The sequence below is a fragment of the Nyctibius grandis genome, chromosome 3 (assembly GCF_013368605.1).
Source record: "Nyctibius grandis isolate bNycGra1 chromosome 3, bNycGra1.pri, whole genome shotgun sequence".
Lineage (NCBI taxonomy): Eukaryota > Metazoa > Chordata > Aves > Nyctibiiformes > Nyctibiidae > Nyctibius > Nyctibius grandis.
Window position 1 is genome coordinate 14,130,996 of NC_090660.1, and position 26,860 is coordinate 14,157,855.

Below are 26,860 nucleotides of genomic sequence, written 5' to 3' on the forward strand. Positions count from 1 at the left end.
GCCTAATAGCAGCAAGGCAAGATAATGGAATGTGACAGATGTTGGATGTTCTCTCATTGCACTGTGCCAGATGTATATTTTAAAGTACTTTTTGCATCACAAAAGGGCCAAGAGGCCTCAGTTTTGGATTCACAGCCCTGTGAGGCTGGACCCTGCAAACAAGTATTCAACCCCTTCCCTAAAAGTAGAAATGACAAGTTATTTTTGTCATGGGTATCAATATTTTTGCGTAGCCTGGTCTTCATAGAGCAGCCCTAAAGGTGGCACCATCAAAAGGTTCACATGAAAGCCCATTTATTTCCCTATGCAGGTCATTCAACAGTAACCTTGGCTGTGGGGAGCACTGCTTGGCAAGGTGGGGACTCCAGGCTAGTTGCCTGGACAGAGATCCAAAGCTCCTGGGGGATCACTTCATCTGGGCAATCAAACAGTGCCACTGGCAACCAGAGAAACCCTTTCCAAGAACAAAAGTGTATGGACATTTATAGACTCTTTCTTTGAATTAAGTTAATGCCAGGAACACTCTGCACAATTGAGCACTATCAGGTTTTTTAACCTAAAAAAGTTTTTTAGTATTTGCCCTTCAGATTCACATTTGAAGAGGCAAAAAGTTATGTATAATATCAATTGCAGGTTAATTTTATAGAAAACACTCTGAAGATGACAGTGTTGACTTCTGTGTTTTCCTCCCACCAGTGATACCCTATACTCATTTCCAAGTTATTCATCAGTAGTACGAACTCAGCCTGGATTTCTAAACTCAGACAATGCCCATTCCTTCACGGGCTTCTGGCACTGAAAATGCATCCACATTGGTCCATATTATGCCCTGAAACACTTTTTTGTAGACTTGATGCCACCAACAGCATTTTACAGAAGTTGCAAATCAGTAAATCATTGGGCCAATGCTGCAGGAGGAGTAGGAGTTTCCAGCTCACATCCTCTTTACCTTCTCAGAAGTAAAAAAACACAGAGCTGCTGGGAATCTCTATAATCCATGGAGTAAGAGCTGCTTTCCCATAACAACTGTCCAGATTAGGGCTGTATTATAATTACACGCGGAGATGAGCTGACATTACTGGGAATAACTCTGAAGGGTCAGTGTCATCTTCCATGTGGCTGCTCTGCGACTTGGGAAGTTACTGCACTCTTTGCTCTGACACCAAAGTAACTCTCAAGAGTTACAAGCAGCAAGCACACAACCATCCCTTGTCCTACCAATAGGCATCATTTGGGGCTGAATCACTCACACACCAGAAGACATCCCCACCTCATGTCTACAGTCGCACCCATCTGAGCTCCTACCATCATCAGAGTGCCTAGATGTCTCAACACTGAATGATGACTCTGTGAGAAAAAAAAAAAACATTTTCACCTGGAGAACTAAGGAACAGAGAGATTGAAACAGTCCTTCTGTAGTTAGATGGGGAATTGAGAGCTGAATCCTGGTTTTCTGATTCCCAACCAGTGCCCCATACATTAGCCTATTTTTCCTCCAATAACACATTCAAGCTGTGACAGGATTCCGACATATGGATTCCTCCCCCCCACCTCAAGGTTTTTGAGCATTTGCGTTTTGATCAGCCACTGTCACTACTATGTTTCTTCAAAGAGATGCTCTGAACTGTTCTAACGAGCATCAGCCACAATCTCAAACAGGGAGAAGGGGAGAAAGGGTTCACAGATCCTCAGAGCTACTATGTGGATATGTGGTTGGGATCAAAGGGGACTGCAGATGACACCAGCGGCGCTTAAAAGAGATCTTGAGAGTTGTGTTTTCTTGCACAAATTTTTATATAACCACACCACTTTGTTCTCAAATATTTAAACAGGTTAGTGACAATGAATAAACTGTAATAATTATAGCATTACAACATATTGAAGCCAGTGTGGTGAAAGTGCTTTGTATTCCCAGGCACCCCATGGTCGTCATCATCTTCAATATCTGACCATAACTCAGATCCAAGAAAGTATTAGAACAAGCCAGGCTGCTAACAAATTAATAATTAGATAAATCCTTGATCAACTACTTCCTTTACATAGAGGCCTGTCTGTTGACTATAACACAGCGTCATCAATAAAATCCTTGGCTGGTTAAGTCAGAGCGCACAACTCTCTGCTGTGAAGTACAGTTGCAACATGACAACTCTTCACAAAGGTGGTTTTATGTTTTTTTTAGTTCAAGCCATGCATGAATTAAAGAAAATTCAGGTAAGATACACTAGGTAAAGAGTAGTAACAATGACTAATCAAAACTTCCCTTTATCTCCCACCAAAGGACTTTCCAAACGTCAGGGGGATTTCCATATGAGACGGCCTGCAGTTCTCCCCTTCTTGCACTTAAGCAAATACTTTTTCTTAAGGTGTCTCAAAACGGTGTAGACTCTATAAAGTTTCCTGGTAAATGACCAATGAGATACAAAATACATACATGTTTGGTAAGAAGCTATTAACTACTCTGACAGTTATTAAATAGTGCTGTCCACTTGTTGGTGAGCATGCCTCCATGGGAGATGGTATGAGCTCTGGACATGTGGCCTGGTGGGAAAGTCAAGGACATGCGCGAGCCATGAAAATGCCACTCTCCGAAGAAGAGAGTCAGGAAATGAAGAGACAGAGATCCAACACTTCCCAGCTCCCAAATAATTTCCAGCAGTTGCTGTATGGCTACTTGTCTCTCATCCCAGGCCCCTTCCAAAAATGATGTGGACTTTACTGCTCAAAATAACAGAGCGAACAGGACTGAGTATTGCTGCTAGTGCAGGAAGTGGCACAAGTCTGCAGGGCTGAGCCTTTCTGCCCACTTCCCTCAACCCTACCTCTTCCCAACACACTGTTCCTCAAACTTTCCTTTGCTTCTGCAAATCCTACAACTCCCCCCCTCCATAACATACTTCCCACAAGGAAAAGAAAAGAAAATACTTCAATAATACGCTTTTATGCACTCTGCTTTCACAGGATTTCCCAGATATCTCTGACTTCAAAGAATGCTGCATGGAAAATACTGGGACAAAGGGTTTGCTTTGTTTGTTTATTAAAATGGGAAGTTACCTTTAGTTTTAGCTGTGAATCAACTATCATAGTCCTTTGTGCCATAACTTTAATTAGACACGTTTAACATTTTTGATTTCCATTTTAATTTTCCGTGCACAAACTATTTTTGGTGGAAAAAAGTGATAGAATTTAAGTTTAAGAATATTTGTTAGTTGTAGTTACAATTGCTAGGTATGCTTTTAGTGGAATTTAAATTAACAGTTGATTGATTTAAATTAACAGTAACTGCATAAATGAAACATCCTATATCATGGTAGCACTGTAAGTGAACTATTCACTCTAGAAAAGCTTTTGAATCTTTTCCAGTGTAGAGAGACTGGGAAGAGCTGCAGAAGAACAATAAGATACAATCAATGCAAGAGCTGGAGGGACTGAAGCAGGAGCAAAAACTGAGTGAGGGTATCACCAGAGATGCATTGGGGGCTATTAGGGCTGGTTCAACAGAACCAGCTACTGAAATCACAGCCTGCCCTCTAAACGGGTCTGAAAAACTGCTTCCACAACTTGCCCCTTACCCAAAAGCCTTGCTGGTTCTGGTTTGGGCTGCCTGTGGTTTTCTGCTGTGCGTTCACGAGTGGATGCAGAAGTCCCTGTCCCTCATGTGTAGGAAGCCAACACCTCCTAACTCTCCTACCTTTGACCCCATGGCCAAATCACCCCGAGTATACCACTGCTCCCTCTCCAGGATACATGTACTGGTAGCCTCCAACACCTGTATACTGACTGAGACCTCTGTGAATATTAGCCATAAACATAAAATCCAACAGTAAGTTATTAGTTATTCCCCTCAGGTAGTAATTAAAGTGGGTGAAATAATATTAGTTCAGTCATTTAGGCTGGATTTTTAAACATATTTAAGGACCAAGCATGCTGTAAGGCACTAGAGGAATTTCTAAAATCCCATCAGGAGTTCCCATCAATTTAAACAGGAATCAGGCAATTTAAGAACTTCAAAAAATCCCTTGTATATGAGTATACCTCCATGCAACAAGCACTTTAGCATCTTTAAAAAATGTCTTTTACTTATTGCCACTGCAAATTTGTATGTTCAAAATACAAACCTGAAAATATACTTTTATTACTATATTCAAACTGATTACTTGAAGTATTTAAGAGACCTAATAAATGGTTCTCCTTTGTTTCACGTTTAGTACATTTGGCCTTTTTAGCAGCATCATGGTTTCATTCAGTCCACTGCAGAACGGACCAAATGATGATCTTTTCTCATATCCCTTCCCAAACCCAGCATAACAGCATTTGCAAATTGTCTCTTTCTTTTCCTGTTGACGGCTCTGACTGATTATAATTTACAGTCATCTTGGATTACTATATATTAGCAAAGTCCCTCGCTAACACTGCTGGCACATGTTCAAGGTCCATTCAAATCTAGCCTCCTTGCACTTATTATATTAACTGAAGTCATTGTAAAGTTTCTTCTTTTTCAAGCTTGCCTTAAAAAGCTGGCAATTAAAAAAGCTGACAAAAGAAAAAGTAAGGGTGGCAAACCATGAGGCATTAGGTCTTATTCTCAAACAGGTTTGCAACCTTAAGTTTGCAAACCTAGAGCACACATAAACCAGACGCCTGTAGGTTTAAGAATGCAATTTGCAGCAAGATAAAGGTTTTGCCTATGTAAAATCAGTGTGTGCGCATGTGTACACAGAAGACACTGTGAATCTAACAGTGTTTTTAGATATTCAGCATTTGCCTTTTCCATAGCCAATTGCTCAAAAGTGCACCAAAGTGATGCAGAGGACTCCGAAGAACTCTTTCTTCCAAAGCATGTTCGTTGGCTAGAAAAGATACTTCAAGTCCACCAGCACCGCAAACCTGTTTCTTTTAACAGCCTCTGCTTTGGAAAACTTTCATGAGGAAGAATGCCGTTGAAATTTTTTAAAAATACATACATATATATACATTTATATACTGTTTTTATAGAAGAACCTAATTCCACAGAAACACACTTCAGTGGGTAAATAGGATGAAGGATGCAAAGATTTCATCCAAGACCTCAGACCAGTGTCTGACCTGGAGTATCTGCAAGCTTGTGCATTGCAGTCTGTTTGCAGCCGTTGCACATCAGCTGTGCATGCTGATCCAGGATTTGTTTTGACCAGTTTATGTTTTTATTAGTACGGTTTGCTTACCTTACTGGAGACCGCTCTAGCGTGATACATCCCAAACACCTATCGGTGTAATAAAACTGAATGAGAGCCACGGCCATTTAATCACATCTGTATGAAGGAAAAGGTAATCCAAACACTCACTCAATGCCAAGGTTTTAACTGATGTTAAGCAAGAGTTAACAGATGTGTATTTCTAAACTCCAACACAGAAGCTTCCCTACACAGGCTAAATACAACTGCAAGCCCAAATATATCCTCAGGTGCATCTACACAACCCCACAAGTCTCCCCAGTAACAGCTGTGTCAAGTGTATTAGTTTTTTGGCTGTTAACGTCCATGTGGCTGTAGGATAAACCTTAGACAATTTTTTTTTTCATTTGCAGATTGCTAAATTTGGGGTTGGTTTTTTTTTTTCCCAGTAGGAAAAGTGCAGCTCTGAAAGTAAATTTAAGCCTACCATCAATCCTGCATTTCTTAGTTACTTTTCACAGAGGCTTAGAAGCCATCTATGGAGTCCCCAAGATCTGAGCATCACAAGCTGAAAAATTTCTATTTTAGACAATGCAGCTGCACAAACTGCAGTTTGGATAATAGGGACTTTGTTACTAGTTGTCACGTAGATAGCAGAGAGAACCCTCTTTTGACTTTCCCAGCCTAGGTTAAGATTCTTAGGTGCTAGCAGCTAGAAAAAAAACCTCCATTTTTACTTGTAAACTGAGCAAGACAGTCCATGAACATGAAGCTTTTCTCACTGCCTTTTCCTTTGATTCACTCTTCAGAACCAAACCGAGCTTTGAATTAATGCACAAATCTGACAAAGGACAAAACAACATTTAAATTACTGTTGATAAATACCCAGCCAAATGTAATTACTTCTTCTACTGTGGCTCATTAAGAAAGTGTTGTGTTAAAGCTGTAGAGTTAAATAATGAAGGAGATGACAGAGTTAAGGTACAGCACGCTACTGCACAAGTGTTTGTAAAATGCCCAGATAGCATTTTCAAAAGCCTGGATCTTCCTCTCTGTATTTCCTACCTACCTTAGTTCTTCCTAACATCTCTTTACCGACAAAGGGAATCTTGTAATTTTTGCCTAGCTGAAGCTGGAGGGAATGAGGCAGGCTACGAAGGGTTGCAGGGAGATGGTAAAGGGGAGAAGGAGTGCTGGATTTCAGAGGACCTAAGCTGAACACCACCATGGCTACTGTATCTGAGTGCAAGAATATGTGGATAGGAGGGGTTTGAGTTGGGAGTGTTAGTGAGGGCTGGATATTGGGCTGCAGAAGGAGCTCAATGCTGTTATATAAAATATAAAGATTAGAGTGGTGATCTAAAAATGCTGGATAACGCCAATATGACCACTGCCTGAATTCACATAATTGAGTTCTTTTCTGCTTTGTGGTTTTGGGTAGGTATCACAGCCCTATAACCCTGTTGCTACAGTAAGGATAGAGAGTGATAACTGATAGAATATCATCTTGCTTAACAGCTTGGCTTGATTTCTCCCATTGTGCTCAAGTTTCACATTGCAATATCTCTGTGACAACTAGGCATAAATGGATGGTGCTAAGCACCGAGCATCACTGATTAGTTAGTAGAGAAATAACTCGTGTGATCGTGTCCCACAACCAGCCCACAGAGTTTTACACTTCTGGTGTACTCATTTCATACTGTTCTGTTCATTAATTTATCATGATTCATCTTTCAAGTATTTAGTCAGTTTGTTCTTGCCCCCATTACTCCTATTGGAAAGCTGTTCCAGAAGCCCAGAGCTCTGATACTGGGAACCCTTCTACTTACAGCCTAAAGTTATTCACAGCCAGTTTATACTCATGCTTCTTATTTGATGCTGCAGATTCTGCAGGTGGAGAGTAAAGAGTCACAAAATACAATCCATATTGTCAGCAGGCCTGTACTTTAAAAACAGCGTACAGCTCTTAGTCTATACCTTTTGTTTCGCAACTCAAACTGGTTTTGAAGCCTGCAGCAGATTTCTTATTGCCTTTAGCCAAAGAAAGAAGTGTGATGCTGTTTGCAATGATCCACGTACAGCATTAAACAGCCCAGGTATTTTGCTCAGTGGAAGTATGCTGAGGCCAAGATTCTCAGGCTTGCATGAATAAAGCATCTGGAAAACTAACTTTCAGGAAGCAAACCCTCTGTATTAGTTACATAGCTTTGTCTGTCAAAAACCAAGAGTGATCTCCAAATGAGAGAAGCTGCTACAAATTTCAGGTAATACAACTGCCCTGTTTCCATTTCAACTGGAAAAGCCTACTGACCTTGCTGGCTCTAACATTACCTGAGGTCAGACCAGAAGAGATATAGTGTTGAGTCAATAGATACTGATACCTGTGAATCTAATACTGATACCTGTGTATCTAATTCAAGCGTTTGCTTTCTGAAACTGTATCCACCTGCATTGCTTTTTATTAACAGGCCATTATGAATGTGCCTCTGGCAAATTCACTGCTAATGGAAATGTAAACATGTCCCTTGATATCGTCTAAAACGATTTATAAAGAATGGAGAACGATCATGGGACATGCAGCAGCAAATACGTTGGAAGCAGTGGAAAAAGCCACTTGCCCAACACTCACTGCTGGTAACAGGCTCGTGTGTCCCAAGCCTCTTTGGTAAGACAGAATTCCTTCCACATCCAGCTCTGCAAGTACAGGTCACTGTTTTTAAGAGCATTTGTGCAGTCAGCCTTTATTCCCCTGCAAGCCAGGGAGAGCTGTCCTAACGTCTTTGCAGGAGATGCCGTGGAAAGGACTCCACCTACAAGAGCAAAGGAGTGAATTACATCTTTTAACATGCCAGACAAACCCTGCACCCTGCTTGCCACCAACACTGCAAAAAGAGGTCACCTGAAGAACTGGCTCAGGAACTCTTGCTGGATGCCTTGTCTTCTTTGCCCACACTAAGATGTATCTCCAAATCAATATCAACCAGTTTTCCGGGGCTTCAGTCTAACTCTTAGTCTCAGGAAGACAGAAGATACATGTTAGCCCGATCCTGACAATCTTTAGGGGACATCACACATATCCAATGATGATTAATTCCCATATGCAGTAGAAAAGTTCATCTAAGTGGGAAATTTTGTGGAGAGGAGGCATTCTTAGAGATTAAATAAGCCACAGACTACACAAAGCTTGCAAGGCTTTTGGGAAAACTCTGATGAAATTGCAGGGGGGAACAGATTGGGAACAAAACTTTTTGTCTACAAGGCAACAGTCATGACATTCCTACTTTATACGCATCATATTTGGACTGCCCAGAGCTACTAAATTAGGGAACTCTATCAATTCTGTCTAAGTTTCCTCAGAGAATTTGCAGGAGACATAAGGCAGTAGAAAGTGAAGTCCAAGGATATAGACAATAAGAGCAAAAACATAACTGAATATTCCATGGTGAAATTAAATTTGACAAACTCTCAGCTTAAAAGATAGAAAGACGGATATATGAGACAGCCAGAAATAAGTCTTTCCACTGACATACAGAAACACGACGGTATGACACAGAAAAAATGTTTCAGAAGACAATTTATTTATGGCGTAACGACATTTAAACCAACTATTATTAAGTTAGCTGAAATGAAAAAGAAATCACTGGCAAATTGGAGAAGAACAACCCTTAGGTCAATCTGTCAAATTTGTTATCCTGCGTGTGGGAAAACATCCCTTGCAAAATCTGAACTTCACAGCTGGATGAGAACACATAAGCAAATTTAATGCAGAGCATAAACTGTTGGTTGTCACCATCAACAACAATGTACAATCAGAGCACACCATGTAAATGAGAAATGACCAGCCTCTCTTCCTTCATTTAAAGCTGCATAGAAATCCAGATTTACCAGCAAAACCAGGGTGTCTCCATTTCACACCGGGCCAAAGCTTTCTTTCAGATCTACTCAAAGCCACTTAACGTACCTTGTTTGAAAAGGGTTAAATGGCAGATCCTAGGACCCCCTCAATCTCTCCATAGCCTCTGCCTAGCAGCACTGCATTTCCATTTGAACTACAAATGACCCTGTATACACAATCATGTAATTCATATTTATATAAACAGAGGGTACAGTATGCATAATTTGAAAGATTTCTGGGAGGGGATGCATCACAACTAAACTACTACTTTTCCCTTGGGGAAACAATCCCATTTGGTTTCAGTTAACTTCAAAGGAGAAAAGTATTTTCCCTTCCGTGTCAGTAATTTAATAGAAATTTGTCATTTCTGTCCACAAATCAAACTTTCAGTGTTGCCCTAACTATTAAGAAGTAAAGCATCGCCACACACACATGCAAGCACACCCCCCACCACACACACACAAACATAGAGAGCACAACAACTGCAACACAATGAAATGCTCCTGCAACAACTTCTAACCATGGAAATTGAGTTTAGTTTCACTGAATTGCCAGAAACCTCTCCACACTAGGGAGTTGTATTTCCAAGCACGTACCATGGGACCAGGACCTTTGGTGACACGTTGTTCCAATTTGACTGAGGTCGGGTTGTGGGCCAGCCCTTTCAAATCATAACCAGCACAGAAATTACCTCCTACAAAATGTCGCAGAAAAGTGAGATTGTGCACCAGCGAACTCAGGAAAGCTTTTGATTTTGGGGTCAGTGCAGCTTTAAGCATCGTTAGCCTTTTTTTTTTCCCTCAGAGGCTGTCCAAGAGCTGTTTTGGGGGAGGCTGAGAGGACACTGTTTGCTTTTATTTGGAAATTAATGTTGCCCCGATTGCCTAATTCAGAATTTCGGGGAGAAAAAAGTACGAATATTTGAGGCAACAGATTTGGATTAGAAAACTTTATGTATAAATCTTAGGCAATCATCACGTTTTTCCAACCCATTCACTGTCTGCAGCACAGAGCTAGGAAGGCATTGTTTTCAAAAGGAATTAATGGGAAAAGTGCAGCAATGTCTATTGTCTATAATAAAGCGTACAGTTTAATTCATAGTGAGTCAAACTCTCCCAGTTTCAAAAATCTGCAAATACATTACCCCAGCCACCTAAGAGCTGCAGCTCTGCCTCAATGGGAGCAATTTTAACCCTGGATGACACCAGGTTGATATTCCCGTGCTTTCAGATCTCTGGCTGTCAAAGCCTCAGCGTGGGCACTGTGCATCGTTTGCAACCGAGTCCAGCTTTCTCCAGTCATTTGCTTCTCTGCAGAAGGGGTTACTAGCAGCTTCCTCACTTGTGAAACTGATTTTAAGCCACACTACAGAATTTCATAATGGATTATGATGTTTGATAGACCTGTTAAAAAAGAGTGAAAAAATCTAACAGCTAGCAATATGTTCTCAAGTACAGGCTAATCATGTATCCTGCTTTCAAGTGTTTTATTTTTATTTGGAAATTATTTGAATTATAATTCAGTGGGGCTTTGGGCCCTATAAATAAGTAATATTTAGAGATGTAGGGCCAGTAGGTTGGGGTAGTTTCCTTGACATATCATTGAGATTACACTAATTTAAACTAGCTGAAAATCTGACTCATAAATTAAGATATTTAAATGGGAAGTAACAGTTCTAATACAGCGCACTCAGCTGTATAAAATACAAGCAAGAGAAGACAAAGAACTCTGTTCTTACTTACATTAATGCTTGTTTACACACTGTGGAAATTCAAAGGTCCTCACAAAGGTATAACTTCTATCTCAGGACTGCAGGGAAAAGCCACAGGATATTCTTGCAGCTTGCAGCAGCACACCATTTCTCTCTAATAGCACTATGTGCTCAGTAACATCCATTTCTCTAACACTGCAATAAGCTAAATGCACACCTAAGATTGCATCTGTGAAAGAGCTTGTTGGAGAACTAGTGAGTGGTAAACACTAATGGATATAAAAGAGGACAGAGAAGAAAGTTGTACAACCAACCTTAATTATTCTCTCATAGCCTAATAGTCCCTCTTTCCTCTCCTCATTTTAGTGCTCTCTAACCCAAGGCAGCAATCAAGGGAGAAGCCTCTCTCCTAATGTGGATTTGACAGATGTTCACCACCTCTCAATGGCGTTTTTCATTACATAAGCACGTGCCTCCACATCTGTTATGGAAGTCATGAATCCTGACTCCTAAACTTTTAAATGAACACCTCTGCCTTCACCCCAGGCAAACGGCTTTATCCATGAGGCTAAGAAAAGTTTTGCACAATGCTCTGCCCCGGCACCAGTCAGCATATCCCCTCGAGTACAGAGATGAGCCAAGGTATACCAACAGAAAATGTGGCCCACTGCTTTGCAAAGGGACAGGTCGGAATCCATGATCTGAACAACACGGGGATGGACAATGGACGTAAAAAAGCACAACTCTCCAGGGAACGGTAAACCCATCTGAAGAACTTCATTCACAGATAAATCGTGATGTTCCTCTTTGTTGGGATCCCTATTGCTCAGCTACTGCACATATGGTAAAGTATTACAATGAGAGAAGAGACTGAGGTACTTCAGTACTTTCTTCCCTTGAGGAAGAAAGCACCCTTTCCAGACACAGATGAATGAAGGAAAGCTGAAAGAAAGAAGCTTATAAAGACTGAATGCCTGACACAAAGTGCTACTAGCTTATGGGGCCAGCTAAAGCCAGATTACAAACAAGGACACAAACAGCTGATTCAACCTGTCAAAATAAATTTAACAAAAAAAAAAACAAAAACAAAAACAAAAACAAAAAAGTGTAGATTGAGGCTGAAGCTTTGTCACTGTATATATGACATCAAGAAGAGAAAATGAAACTGATTTTGTTTTCCTACAATGGGAGCGATGCAAAGTCAGGTCACCCCATAATGAACAACGAGAGACGTTCTGCTCCCGGACAGGGATTCTCCTGGAAAGACAGTATGTTGACTCTTAATGAGCTGTTTTGCCTGTCAATAGGTTAAGAATTAATTCATGCCTTTGGACTATCTTCTGAACTTTTCTTGGGCATGTTGTGAAAGACGAGGATGTATTTCCCTGAGCATAGGAAAAGGCCCTTACATTGAAAGTGGGAAAACACACACAAAAAAGCTGTGCTGGTTCTTTATCCCTGAGATGGTCAAAACAGGGTTCAAAAATGTCCTTGAAAGAAGAGAAAAATATCTCAGTGCACAAGTCAGTCCCAGTGCTGTGGCAGATTAATAAATGCATATGCAAATCACTCATGAAACCACTTTTTGGAAGACATTAAAATGGAGCACTGCATGAACACTGAGAGTCAGCAACAGCTGTATAAACCTAAACGCCTACCTGCATTCCCAAATTGAAAACAGATTAAAAGATAACCAAGATTTTTTTCACCCACGAATGCTAAAGAGACTCTGATAGAAAATTAACCTTTTATTCAAGCTTACAGTATGAATGAGGTAAAGAAAATATCAGATGTAGAAACCTAAAAAAAAGAAAAAAAAGAAAAAAAAAGAAGAAGAAAGTTTCATAAATGGTTGAAAAAAATAATGCATATTCTGGCCAAAAGAGTCTCCAAGAACTACTGTTCAAGAGTATTAAATCTGTGTCTGTGACAGCCACATGATAGGGTTCAACTATTGTGGTTAAGCAGGTTTTAAAAATGACTGTATCTGAAGTAGGCTCTAGGGCTCTTAAGCCACTCACTGTGGACCAGACCTAATAGTGTTCAGATGTATGTTCTAGCCAGGGCCTTTGAACTTTTAAGATTCCTAGGGACATACAGGATCACGCAAAACACAGTTATATATTCCAAATCAAGAGTCAATACAGTATATGGTAGCACTTATGCAGCAAAGGAATGATTCACTTTCCAGTACTGCATCCGATGAACCACAGAATATAACATTTTTTATTTCTTGGTGGTAACTGTCAAAACGCATTTAGTTTTGGGGAGATGAAGAGGGAATGCACAAAGAAGTGTAGAATAATTTTGTGTTGAAAATTAAACCCAGTTGTCTGAACTGGGAAGAACAATGTAATGTACCAAAGGAGGTCTAAAGTGTTTTGGCTAACAAACTTAGAGGTCATCCAAGATGACATATTTTGTGAATGAAAGGCAAAGGCAGATCTCTGTAGCACACTCCTCACCTCTGTTCTTGAGTTCAGATCTATGTTTAACACCATAGAATTCATAGCTTAGTGGCATAGGGCTGTTTCTCTCATACCTATCCAAAACCAGCGGGTAATGTCCAAGGACACAGAGGCAGGCCCATACTCTTAGTTCATGGATGCGTGTATGTGCAGGACTCCAGAAAGAGATTTTAAAGAGCAAATTCCCATTCAAGAGTGGCATGAAAGAAGGAATTTTCTTCCAGCAGCAGACCAACAGCAATGACAGAGTTGGAAGAACTATGAAACTCAACCTCTCCAGGATGTCTGTGGAGCCAAGGGTCTACTGGCAAAACTTTTAACTCCCAGTCTGTATCCTGAACAAACCTGCAGGAAGGCAGGCTCTCTAAGGCCCAAAGGCTCCATGTCCACCATATGGAACACCTGAATTACAGTCTAACACTCAGTTTCACTGCCAGAAATTACTGCTACCCCTCCTAAGAAGCAGTGAGAAGAAATAACTGTCACTGTGGAGCATGAATACAAAAACCACGGCATCCTGAAAGGTAAAGAAGATGCCAAACATCTTGGTGCTGCAACCGTCGGTGCTGTGACAAGACTAGAGAGGTCTAGCATGCACTCACTGTGATTAAGACATTGCTTCCCAAAAAGCAAATATAACAATTAAACGAAATAAGATGCTTGCTATGCTGATGGCGGAGATTCTTGCCTATCAGCAAGATATCAGCATTGCAGTGGTTTTTCTGGTAATCTGCCCCACGTTCTTTTCTTGCACCCTGATGATTATGCCCTGAAGAGATACTACATTCCACAAAGACATGTCACTGAAAAGAGAACAAGCACAGAGCCAAAGCAAGCCTGGCAATGACTGGTGCCAAGATGAAGGGGTACCCAAAGGGAGGTCAGGCAAATGATGTAATTTGAGTGTTTTGGACAAGGGAGGATGGTATGTGCTTCTCAAGGCTGTGTGTATACCACAAAATACAAATGGAGACTGCAGGCATGTAACTGCCATGTGCCCTGCATTTTAAGGATGGATACACAGAATAAAAAGTTTAATATATTTCCAAAGAGTTTTGACAGCGTATGTCAGAAATATATCCCTCCTAATCCACAGCCATATTTCTTCATCACTGGGGGTGTAACTCCTCTGCCCATGCAACCAGGCCAGACAGAGAAAAATAAATTCATTTTTGGGTGACTGAGGTATTGTTATTTTTACGTGCTGCAAGAAAACTCAGCTGCTGATTAAACCACACTGATGGAAATCAGAACACAGCATTTACTTTAGCACTAGACTGTATGACAACACCAAAAAAATATCTCCAAAACATAAAAGGAAAGCAGAAATTTCCCTTGTACAGTTTAACAGACAGAATCACTGCGAAAGGCTGCAAAATTCAATGTTATAATTTTCCGACTTTAGTTCATTTGTGTGCTATATATAACTCACACGTATGCACCGAGAAAATAAAACTGTAAATCACACACAAGTCCCTTTCTTTTTTTAAAGTTTGTTACAATAATTTTCATGAATTTGTAGGACCTACAATACCACTGCTTCCAACTCCTTACTTTCACTTCTTTTCCCTTTGGATAAGAAGTGGCATGGCTTTGTAAATACGTAAATATTAGTATTGTTATCATGTCACAAGTATTATAAAATAGAATAACCAACAGTCTGGAAATTGAGGAAAAAAGTGAAGAGTTAAGCTCAGGGTGAAGTTTTCAAAAACTACTTGCCATTCCAGAATTTTTGTTCCAGAATGCTCAAGTTAAGTTATTTTAGAAGGGTTTTGATTTTTTTCTGAATAGGTGGTCAGTAGTCCTTTGTGTTACACCTCTGTAAGGCATCTGAGGCCATGCTCGTTCAGACACTGCAAATAGTTAAAGGCTTTCTCTACCTCACTCCAAGGATACCAGCAACTGTCCCAAAGGCACACAGACAACAGCTCTGCCTGAGCCAAAAGGTCATGCTGACTGGCTAGTTTAAAGCACAAGCAGAGCAATTTTGCATTTGTTGATGTCAGACTGTGTAAGGATGCCATCAGCTTAGGCACTCCAAAACCTAAGAAAAAGTTTCCCACAAAACAAAAACAAACAATCTTTTGACTTATCTTTTCAGAAGCAGCTGCTAACATCAAGAACACAGATTTTTTTTTTTTTTTTTTTTTCTCAGAGAATACGATGTCATTCTGAATAACTGGCGTATCTGTGTTTTTCAAGATTTTGGGGTTAACTAGCTTTGCAGAAAAAAAAGGAAAAAGATATTGTGAATCACACTACAGAAACCATGAGACATGAGAGCACAAATTCATAGAGGCTGTAACTCTACAGAGGTAAATGAAGACATTGTCAATAGAAATTTGGCCCACGTATTTTTCTTGGAGTGAAGGAACAAAACTTTTCCAGGGCTGGGAGGGGAGGGGAGCTGTTCTTCCTGAACCTCCAGGCTGTCTCCTCTGACACTCCTGGGATGATAAATCAAAAGGCTGATACACTCATCATTTTTGTGTGTCTTTGAGAAGTAGGATGACTTACATCACAAGCGTGTTCCTTGCTAGTTGCTATACTGCCATGTACATGACTTCAGTTCAAATAGAAAACATAGAAAAGCTAAGATCCCAGCAGGCTGCGACCAGCAGTGTGCTCGTATCTGCAGTTACCAGGTAATAAGCTATTATACGGTTGGCTACATTCTTTTTTGGCATAAATCAAAGTAAAGACAGATCAAGTTTTCATTTGTTTTTTTCATTTGATTCACTAAATTCAGCAAAACGAACTTCACTGAAGAAGACTAGCTTGCAAAAGCCTGGCCATCTCCAAACTTAGAACTGTAATGTTAGGTTGGGTGTTCAAACTGCTTCTTCCCTGAAATATCTGTTTTCTCTCAAAAAAGACAGGAAGACTGGATTTGGACTTTTCCAGTTGAGAAACATCAAGTGAATCCAAATAATCTAGTTTGTATTTTTAAAGCGTGGTGAAAATCCACCATATAAAACTGAATTACTCCATTTTATTAATGTTATTTAAAAGGCTAATAATCAGCATTTGGTACTATAGGGTGCAGAGCTTATGCATATGTGCCTATATACGTTACACATATGTCCATACACATATCTTTCACAGTATTTTAAATTACAGAAAGGAAATTCAAATGCTAACTTAGTTAATTTGGGGGCAGAATATGCCTTCCGTTTACTCTCTTTGCACTTACAGAAGTAATAGAAACTATCCAACCACAGAGCTGATTTTAAGGTAAACCAGAGGACAAGAGCATACGTGCAAAAAAATAAGTTAATGTAATAATAAAGGCAATTAGTTGTAAATGCTGGTCCTACTGAACCAAATGCAAGGTGTCAATGTTAAGATTTTACCCTGTAAATGTAAATAACTGCCTTTGAACTAACACTGCAGGAACTGCGGCAAGCGTTCTTAGTAGCTTAATGATAAACAATAGATACAAATGTTCCCCACCTAGACAACGGCAGGGCACTTACTTCTAATTTGCAATTAACAACGTCTCTCCCTGTTTTGCTATCTCCGTTTGACAATTCACAACAGTTCTTTGATCTATTCTTTCAAGCGGGGTGCAGAGTTGCAGTTACCAGAGCTGGGTTTTACATGTCACCTGTCCACTATTCTTCTGCTAAACTTTCAAGATAAATGAATATAGTATGAATAAGATGGACACATTCAATAACATGCACATTCTCTTTCCCTACTTTGGGTTTCATATTCACATGCCTCTGGCTATGGCTACACTAACAAGTAGAGCAGCCCAAAATTGTTGGATCCAATGTCTGCGCTACACACATTTCAAGGGGGTTTTACTTTCCAACAGTTTTCTGGTGTAGTCCCATTGGACAGAACACTGGTGGTTGGAGTGTAGCCACTGGAGGGCATCTTCCAGTCTAGTGTCATGTGGAAGCAACCTAGCTTGTATACTTAAGACATGAAAGAAAACATGGTAAGAGAGGAGGTTCAGGAGCTAGGCTTCAGAAATACACCCCTGCTCCAAACTAATTTGCTAATTGAGATATGTCCTATGTTTCATTCTCGTGGATGTGCTAGCATAGAATGAAATAAGTCACTAGGGTTTTCTGCCATTTCGTATAAGCTATGCCTCCATGCAAGGACAATAAACATTCTCAGAAGTCACATAGTACCCCAGTCACTGTAATTAAAATAATTACCCGGCTAGATTCTTTGTGGGAGGAAATAAAGGAAGGCACACTGTTTTACAACAGATGAGGCTCAGATGCTGAATTTTCTTATTAACATACTGCTCTACATCTTTAAAGAGAACAAAAATAAGACTTACTAGCTCAAAAAAAATCAAAGATGCATTTTACAGCGAACACCAAAGAAAATCAGTATGGTGTTTTTAAATGTTTCACCTCAATTTTAATTTCAATACATGAGTGGACTTCTAAGAAAAATGTTGAGTATTTCATAACCTAAGCTCTTCACATGCCCATTTTCACCCAGTTGTTGAAAAATGTAGAGGATTAAGAATTTTTTGCCTTAAATAGATGCGAATCTTGTTTTATTACTCATTTATGTAATGTACAGAGATGCAAATCATATTTCATTATTCATTTATGTAATCATGTTTTAGGAAGGGCAAGGAGACAGTAGACATGTAAAATAAACTCATTCAGGCCTTTTTATTTCCTAGTGCCCAACCATTTTAGCATCTTCAGTGATGGAGAGATCAGGACAGAGGATTTTTTATACTGAAAAGTCCAAATTTAAATCTTGCTTTGGCAAGAGGGGGGAAAAAAAAAAAAGAAGAAAATAATCCCACACTGTTTAGAGAATAATTGTTTTGTTTTTCTTTCCTGGTGAAATATCATTTACAATTATAAGAATCACTGTGTGTTAAAGCATCCCCTTGACAGCTGACTCTGGTCATACATCTTGTTCTTTACATCTGGCAAAGTAAACTTCATCCACCGTTGGGAAGTGCCAGAAGAATGGCTCTGCCACAGCAGAAGGGATTCACCACAGCTAGAAGTCAGCTCTTTGCCTAGCTATCTCTAAGAAAGAGCTAGTATAGCAAAGACTCCCTAGCAAAAAGCCGGAAAAAGAAGAACATTCACAAATGAACTACTTTTAAACACAGATGCAGCCTAAGGAAGAGAGCTGGTCTGGGGCTTGAAAGAAATGCTGCAGTGGGAGAAGCAGGAACAAGAACGGCTCTGCATATTTTTCTCAAGCATAGTAACCAAAGCCCTCAGAAGCCTCTGGAGCATTAAGGACAGGGCTGGGAGTTTCTATTCACCTGCTGCTCACTCTGTTGAGTCTGTAACTGTCTTATGTGGCTTGCGAGACAAGCCTGTGCTTTTAGCAAGTTCTTTTGCAAAGCACGCACTTTCTACTTTAGCTGTGATTTGTTCTTGACCAGCAGGATGGTAAATTAGAGTGCTCAAGTAATTGTAAGTCTGGAAAAAGCCAAGCACCAGCTAGGAGGGAACTAGGAGAAGCTTAGTACCTGTTTTAAGGTCTCGGGCATGCAAACTAAGAGGACCTGCATCACAATGAAGATGGCCAGGCACAGTCCCTGCAATTGGAGAATATGCAACTGAGAGACTGGAACTGTTTTTTACCCAGACTTACCTGGCTAGAAAGCACACAAGACCCATAATGAGCTCTCATGATAGTAATTTGCTGACCATTCGCAGTCAGGGTTGACAGTCCTAAGAAACTTCACCTTTTTCAGGAAACACAGCTAGAGCAATCCACGTCAAAAGTATTGAACGTCAGTAAAAACAAAGCAGTGTTTTCCTGGTTTACGGCATTGCTAGCTTCTGGCCTGTTAATCCCAATTGTCATAATGGCCTGGTGCTTTTCCATGCTGACATCTCTCTTCCCCCATGAAGACAAAAAACAACAGTCAGACTAAAAATGCATTTGGGTTCATTAAGAAGGGTGTCTGGGATGCTTATGTTCTCCCATTACATTCACTGTGACACTTCAAAATAAACACCAGAGGTGAACCTAGGGTAGTATTTTTTTACCCCCACAGAAGTTACTTCTTCACAAATGTGTGCCATCACAAAGTATGATTTCAATTTTTACACTACCGTGTTTAAATGGATTTTGCTCAGTTTGTATTTAAAAATCAACAAATTAGAACATAGGCCATTTCCTGGGGATTAATAAGAATGACCAGCTGTGAAGAATGGATGGTCTCATTGCATAAGAGGACTCTCTCTGCACAAAATGAAAAATATTAAACTTCTCCTTAATGCCTTAGAGAGATCTAGTTGGGTCTGTAGGCAGGCACCATCTGTAGAGACTTAGTTCACAGAATCCTGCATGCTTCAAGTTGCTTGAAAACTCTCTTGGTAGTCCTCCTACAAAAAAACATCAACTTCTAATTAGGCAGTAATTGGGATTAAATGAGAACAGAGAAAAATTAAGTTTTCTTGAGATACAAGAACTCAAATGTACCAAGAAATGAAATCCAGGAACTAAATTCTATTCTCAGGGTAAAGAACTAGCCTGCAAACCTTCTGGGAAGGGATTGTCCTTTAGGACGTGTTTGAACAGCATCTAGCAAAATGGTTCAGATTTCTAGGCACTATTGTAACACGAAACAATAAAAATAACTGCAGGAATTTACACAGAACTACTCCAAACATCTCAAGTGAAATGGTGAGTACTGTTCAAAGATGACGGTACATTCCTTGTAAATGTTTTCAGCACATATAGTTGAAAAGACAACATTTTGACTTTAAATAGCACTATAGAGGGGGCTGATGCTTGAAATTCGGAAGAAACAATATGGCTGATTTTTAGTCTGTTTCATCCTGCTTTTCTCAATACAGCCAGTTGCATTTACACAAACTAAGGTTCTGACCTTATTACTCATTTCTGATGGACCCGGGGAAGTACTCATCTCTCTTTCTGCCTTGTACTGGTGGAAACATTAACACCAAAAACTCTTCCACTAGCGAAAGAGGGCAGGGAGCCCCATGGCAGGACATACTCTGTGAAGAGGTCTGTTGATCCTGCACAGCTATCTATTTACACACTTGGGGATAGAAAGGCTAATAGTGGTGAGAACAGGATATTTTGTCATATATTATTATTCTGGATTGAGAGTGAGGAAAAACTGCTGGCTTTCCTTCTAAAGTTATTGTATTTTCAATTGCTCGCAAGGTCTCCCAGAGCCCAGAGAGGTATTCTGTTAAACACTGAAATAAATAAAAACTGCTGTCTGATTGGCCAGAGATGAACAATTTCTACTACCCCCACATGTATCCATCTAGGATGTGCTTATTTGTATGATATGTGAACTAATTGTTTAACACTACCCCAGAACATAGCATTGTTCACTCAGAGAAAGCTACACAATAGAAATTTATTGACTCATCACACTACTATTTTTTAGCCAATTATGTGCCAGGATTTCTCCTTCGGATTTATAACAATAGCAGAAAGACGCTTCATTTCCTTGGGACTATTACTCTCCTGGGTGGCAAAATTAAAATCAGCCTCTATAAAACAAGCTTGTGACAGCTTACAGCAACCCCAAAACGGCACAAAGTGCATCCTTTATTCTTACACGCTATTAGCGGCGATCTGGACAACCGAGGGGGCACAGAGGGGGTGCCGTGCGAACCCCGGTGCCGCGTGGGCCAGCGCAAAGCCTGTCCACCATCTCTGCCCCGCCGAGAGCTCCCACGCAGGACAGTGGCCACCGCAGCCGGCAGGGTCCAGAGGCGAGGGGATGGCAGCGATCGCAGTGATTACTGAATAATGCGACACTTGGTAGCAAACTGCCTTGCCGCTGGCCTCAAATAAAAAAATAATAATAGAAGTGACCTGCTCATTTTATTTCTTTGGAGACAGCTGCCGGGTGGGAGGAACCACAAGGCCTTTCCCTTCTGCTCTGCTGCTGCGGGAGACTGGGGGTGCCCAGACAGGCCCGGCCCCAGGCCAGCCTCACCCTCCCGCCCAGCCCTGGGCGAAGGAGGCGGAATTTCCCCCGGTTGTCCCGTTAAATAGAACAGAACACACGAGCTGAACGGGGTAAAACACGCACCAGCGCCTGCAGGAGATGCCGGCCGCCGCCGCAGCAGCAGCGCCCTCTGCCGGGCGCCCGCCGCCCCACGGCGGCTGCCACAGCCGGGAGCGGGGGCACCTGCTGCTGCGCCCCGCCGCGCCGCCGAGGGGCGCCCTGCCGCTGGGGGGGGGCCGGGCGGGAGCAGCCCCGAGGGGGACATGGCGGGTGGGCGGCGGCCACCACCGCAGACCTCCGCGGGCACCTCTGTCTGGCAGAGGCCCTTCGCGCTTGCTGCAGGGCTGGAGCCCCTGGCTGACAGCTGGGTCCAAATCAATCATAAAATCACAGAGTGATTTGAGTTGGAAGGGACCTTAAAGATCACGTAGTTCCAACCCCACTGCCACAGGCAGGGACACCTTCCACTAGACCAGGCTGCTCAAAGCCTCATCCAAGCTGGCCTTGAACACTGCCAAGGAGGGGGCATCCACAGCTTCTCTGGGCAACCTGTTCCAGTGTCTCACCACCCTCACAGGAAAGAATTTCTTCCTAATATCTAATCTAAATCTACCCTCTTTCAGATTAAAACCGTTCCCCCTCGTCCTGTCACTACTTGCCCATGTAAAAAGCCCCTCTCCTGCTTTCCTGTAGGCCCCCTTCAGGTACTGGAAGGCTGAGATTATAAAAGGCCGAAATGAGCAGCCAAGATTATAAAAAATTATATAAAACATATATATTCACTCACACACACACACACACACACCCCCCCACCCCCAAACCCCAGCCCTCAGGGTATGCCTCAGCAAGTGCAAGGTGAAGCAGGAAATTTCATGGTGTTACCTCCTGGCTTAAACAGCATGGTCGGTGATTTAAGTGACCCATTTGCACAGCTTATGAAAGAGTGTGGAGGGACAACTTCTGCTAACAGCATCTTGGTAACTGCATGAATGGCAGAGAGGCTTCAGCCTCATGCGCACACGGCGCTGGCAATGATCCCCAGCAGCAGGCGAGACAGTTGCGTTGGTTTTTTTTAAATACATATTAAATTTAGCAGACAGCGCCATGCATTCCCTCACAGCAGCTGTAGCTTCTATATCCACTAATACAGGGACCCTGGCTTCAGTAAGCGTAAATGCGCAGCCCTACAGAAACATCTCTGGCCACCTCGCGCTAAACTCGCACTTCTGTTTTCTGTGTGCCTTCACGCTGCCAGCGTCCCGGCTGAACAAGCCGGTGGGGTAATCAGGAGGCTGAGCAATCTGCACAGGATCCCGCTGCTTGGTGTCTAGTGCTTTTATTGCCCCTGCAGAATAACTCAGGCAGATAACCTACAACTCAGACATCCCAGCATGAGTGTATCCACGGCTGCAGACATCACTCTAATAGCATATCTCTTGAAAGGAAACTTATGCCTTCTACAGATACTCCTAGCTTGATTTTTTCCAAATTCTTCTCCTTCTTAGGAGAGACCCTGTTGAAAGTGCTTTTTACTCCAAAAACACCCACTTTACTTTTGAATGCTGCTAGTCTCAGCTTGTATGAGCAAAGCCAACTTTGCTCTTAACTGGTGAAGGAGTAAAAGTTTTTAAAGTTAGTATTTTGAACATATTCCTTTATGACAACAGAAAGGGCTTCTTCAAATACATTGCAGGTAAAGCCAACACTAGAGGCAATGTAGGCCCACTGATGAATGAGGTGGGGGCCCTGGAGACAGAGGATAAAAAGAAGGCCTCTGTCTATACTGCTGGAGGCTGTCCTGAGGAGCCCCAGACCCCTGCGGCCCCAGAAGAAGTCAGGATAGAGGAGGAATCTGTCTTGGTAGATGAGGGCTGGGTCAGGGACCAATTAAGCAATCTGGACATCCATAAATCCATGGGCCCTGATGGGATGCACCCACGGGTGCTGAGGGAGCTGGCGGAAGTCATTGATAGGCCACTCTCCATCATCTTTACTAAGTCGTGGGCAACGGGAGAGGTGCCTGAGGACTGGAGGAAAGCGAATGTCACTCCAGTCTTCAAAAAGGGCAAGAAGGAGGACCCGGGTAACTATAGACCGGTCAGCCTCACCTCCATCCCCAGAAAGGTGATGGAACAACTTGTCCTTGGTGCTGTCTCTAGGCACATCAAGGATAGGGGGATCATTAGGGGCACTCAGCATGGCTTCACCAAGGGGAAGTCATGCTCAACCAACTTGATAGCCTTTTATGAGGACGTAACCCGGTGGATAGATGGTAAAGCTGTGGATGTGATCTGTCTCGATTTCAGTAAAGCGTTTGACACGGTCTCGCACAGCATCCTTGCAGCTAAACTGAGGAAGTGTGGTCTGGATGATCGGGTAGTGAGGTGGATTGTGAACTGGCTGAAGGAAAGAAGCCAGAGAGTGGTGGTCAATGGGACTGAGTCCAGTTGGAGGTCTGTGTCTAGCGGAGTCCCTCAAGGGTCGGTACTGGGACCAGTACTATTCAATATATTCATTAATGACTTGGATGAGGGAAGAGAGTGCACTGTCAGCAAGTTCGCTGATGACACAAAACTGGGAGGAGTGGCTGACGCACGGGAAGGCTGCGCAGCCATTCAGAGAGACCTGGACAGGCTGGAGAGTTGGGCGGGGAGAAATTTAATGAAATATAACAAGGGCAAGTGTAGAGTCCTGCATCTGGGCAAGAACAACCCCATGTACCAGTACAAGTTGGGGGCAGACCTGTTGGAGTCCAGCGTAGGGGAAAGGGACCTGGGGGTCCTAGTGGACAACAGGATGACCATGAGCCAGCAGTGTGCCCTTGTGGCCAAGAAGGCCAATGGCATCCTGGGGTGTATTAGAAGGGGTGTGGTTAGCAGGTCACGAGAGGTTCTCCTCCCCCTCTACTCTGCCCTGGTGAGGCCGCATCTGGAGTATTGTGTCCAGTTCTGGGCCCCTCAGTTCAAGAAGGACAGGGAACTGCTAGAGAGAGTCCAGCGCAGAGCCACGAAGATGATTAAGGGAGTAGAACATCTCCCTTATGAGGAGAGGCTGAGGGAGCTGGGTCTCTTTAGCTTGGAGAAGAGGAGACTGAGGGGTGACCTCATTAATGTTTATAAATATGTAAAGGGCAAGTGTCATGAGGATGGAGCCAGGCTCTTCTCAGTGACATCCCTTGACAGGACAAGGGGCAATGGGTGCAAGCTGGAACACAGGAGGTTCCACATAAATATGAGGAAAAACTTCTTTACAGTGAGGGTGACTGAACACTGGAACAGGCTGCCCAGAGAGGTTGTGGAGTCTCCTTCTCTGGAGACATTCAAAACCCGCCTGGACGCATTCCTGTGTGATATGGTCTAGGCAATCCTGCCCCGGCAGGGGGATTGGACTAGATGATCTTTCGAGGTCCCTTCCAATCCCTAACATTCTGTGATTCTGTGATTCTGTGAAATCTCAAGCGTTTGCTGGTAGATGGCCTACTTCGGGCCATTTATGAATATTCCTGCTTGCTTTTTCTCCATAGCCTCTTAGTAGAGAAAAGAAAGACATCTGAACAGTAAACATGGTAGGTCAAAACACACGTATCTGTACATCATTACAGAGTGACTCCCCAGCTCTTGTAACCCAGCTCTGACCTGGGACATGGGCACTTTACTACAGTTTAGACTAGGATAGTGCTTTGGAGTCTTTTACAATACAGGCCTGTTGTGATATTGTCTCTGTTAACACACATCCAGGGCTAAACAATAACCGTTTTTTCTATCACCCAATGTCCCCTCCCCAGCTGAGAAAGGGAATTGGGAAAAGGAGGGAGACTCATGGGTTGAAATTTAAACAAATTTAATAAAATCAATAACAATACTAATACAAAAGACACAGTTACACTTAGCCCATAGAGTGGTGGCAAGTCCCTGCAGGGGTAGCAACCATTGAGAAGAGAGCAAAGCAAAGAGCCCCCCATCCCCAGCAAGCTTTTCAATTTATAGTGAACATGATGTTTATGTTATAGCATTCACCGGTGGGCCAGCCTGGGTCAGCTGCCCTGGCTTTCACTGCTAATGGCCTTGATCACCATACCATGGCCGGCCACAAACTAAAACAAAATGTGAGAGAAAATTGTTTCTGTAAATTTTATCCCCATGAAAACCAGGACAGATACAGAATTGGCTATAGCACTGCCTGTTAGTAACACACACACTCCTCACTTCACATCATGCACGTGAAAACTTCCATATGTTCAGCTATCATTTTTTAAATGTGGTTTCCTGTTTGCTTTGTCAGTGAATGCTCTTCCTTATAGAGTCTGCAATCCATAAGCATTCTGTAGCAAGTCTGGACTAGATTTGAAATATCACTTCCATGTACCATCCCAGTATCTGCTGTAAAACATGTACTTCTCTTATTCTTTACCCAAGTACATTTCTAGTCCTTAATGCATCAAATACTTGTTGCAATGGTTCTGTGCCCTTTTATTCTGTTCATATATGAGAAAAGTTTTAGAGAATATCCCTTAGAACTAATTATATCCAATTTATTAAATTTACCTTAACTTTCTGAATTTTTACTGAACTTTTATTGATTCTACATTCTCCCGTGAACAAAACAAGAGGAAGAGACCTTCAAGGAATAAAGGAAGGGAAGATGCTCTTCATTTCACCAGCCAAAGTATAATCCAGAGTTCTGATCTTCAGGATGACTAGATAATTGGTGCCATTCCCATATACACTTATTGCCTTTAATAACTTTTTGGCAGAATTTGTAATCTACAATGGCAAAAGATAAAAAGACTGTTCTTTACACTGCTCTCAATCTGGATACATCATTTGGCAAATTGTAATGCCTTTTAAATTATTTTATTTTAGGAAACCTTGTGCTTCTCCAGAAGGAGTATTTGGCCAGTTGCAGAAGTCTCCAGGTTTCCAGTGAATTAGCTGATGAGTAACAGAGGTGGTTACAGTAGCCTCTCTTTACTGCCTGTAGAAAACCTCCAGCAATTTATTTGCAAGGGGCTTGGCCATGACCCAGAGTAGAGCTCTGAAAGAAAGGAACCAGCTGCATATCTAACTTGGACTAATACCTGGGCCTTGGGGAAGTGAACTAAGAAAGATATGTATAGTAGTGTGGTATTTTAAAAGGATGTGAACAATTTTTGACATAGAAGCACTGAAAACATCGGCCTCCTATGAAAATAAGAGAGAAGCTTGGACTTTTGTCCAGGTTTATTAATGCTGCTATTTTTCAAATGATAATCCAATGCATGGTGCACTGCAGAGTGTTGTGTGATGTCAGAGGTCTCCTCTCATTCTGCGGCATCATGAGGGAAAAGCCATTGGCTAAGGCTCTCCAGGGCAAGGCTGTGGCTGGCTAATATGGCTACACAGGGGACCTGAAGCGAGTATATTTTTCTTGTTCCCTCTTGCTATGTCTAGAAGACATAAGAGGCCCAGCACAGAGGAAACTGGAGTCTGCTCCTCAGACACCTTCCCTTTGGGAACCAATGAGCTGGGAAAGGACATGGATTTTTGCCCAGAGGTCCCTCTCCCACTCTGTGGGAGCAGAGCAGGCAGGTGCTGCCTGAGGATACGTTACACCTCCTGGCAAGACCTGCCAATCAGTCCACCAAGGAATCTTTTCCCTCCTGAAGCAACATGTCCTTACACCACATCATGGCTAAGTGAGAAAAAG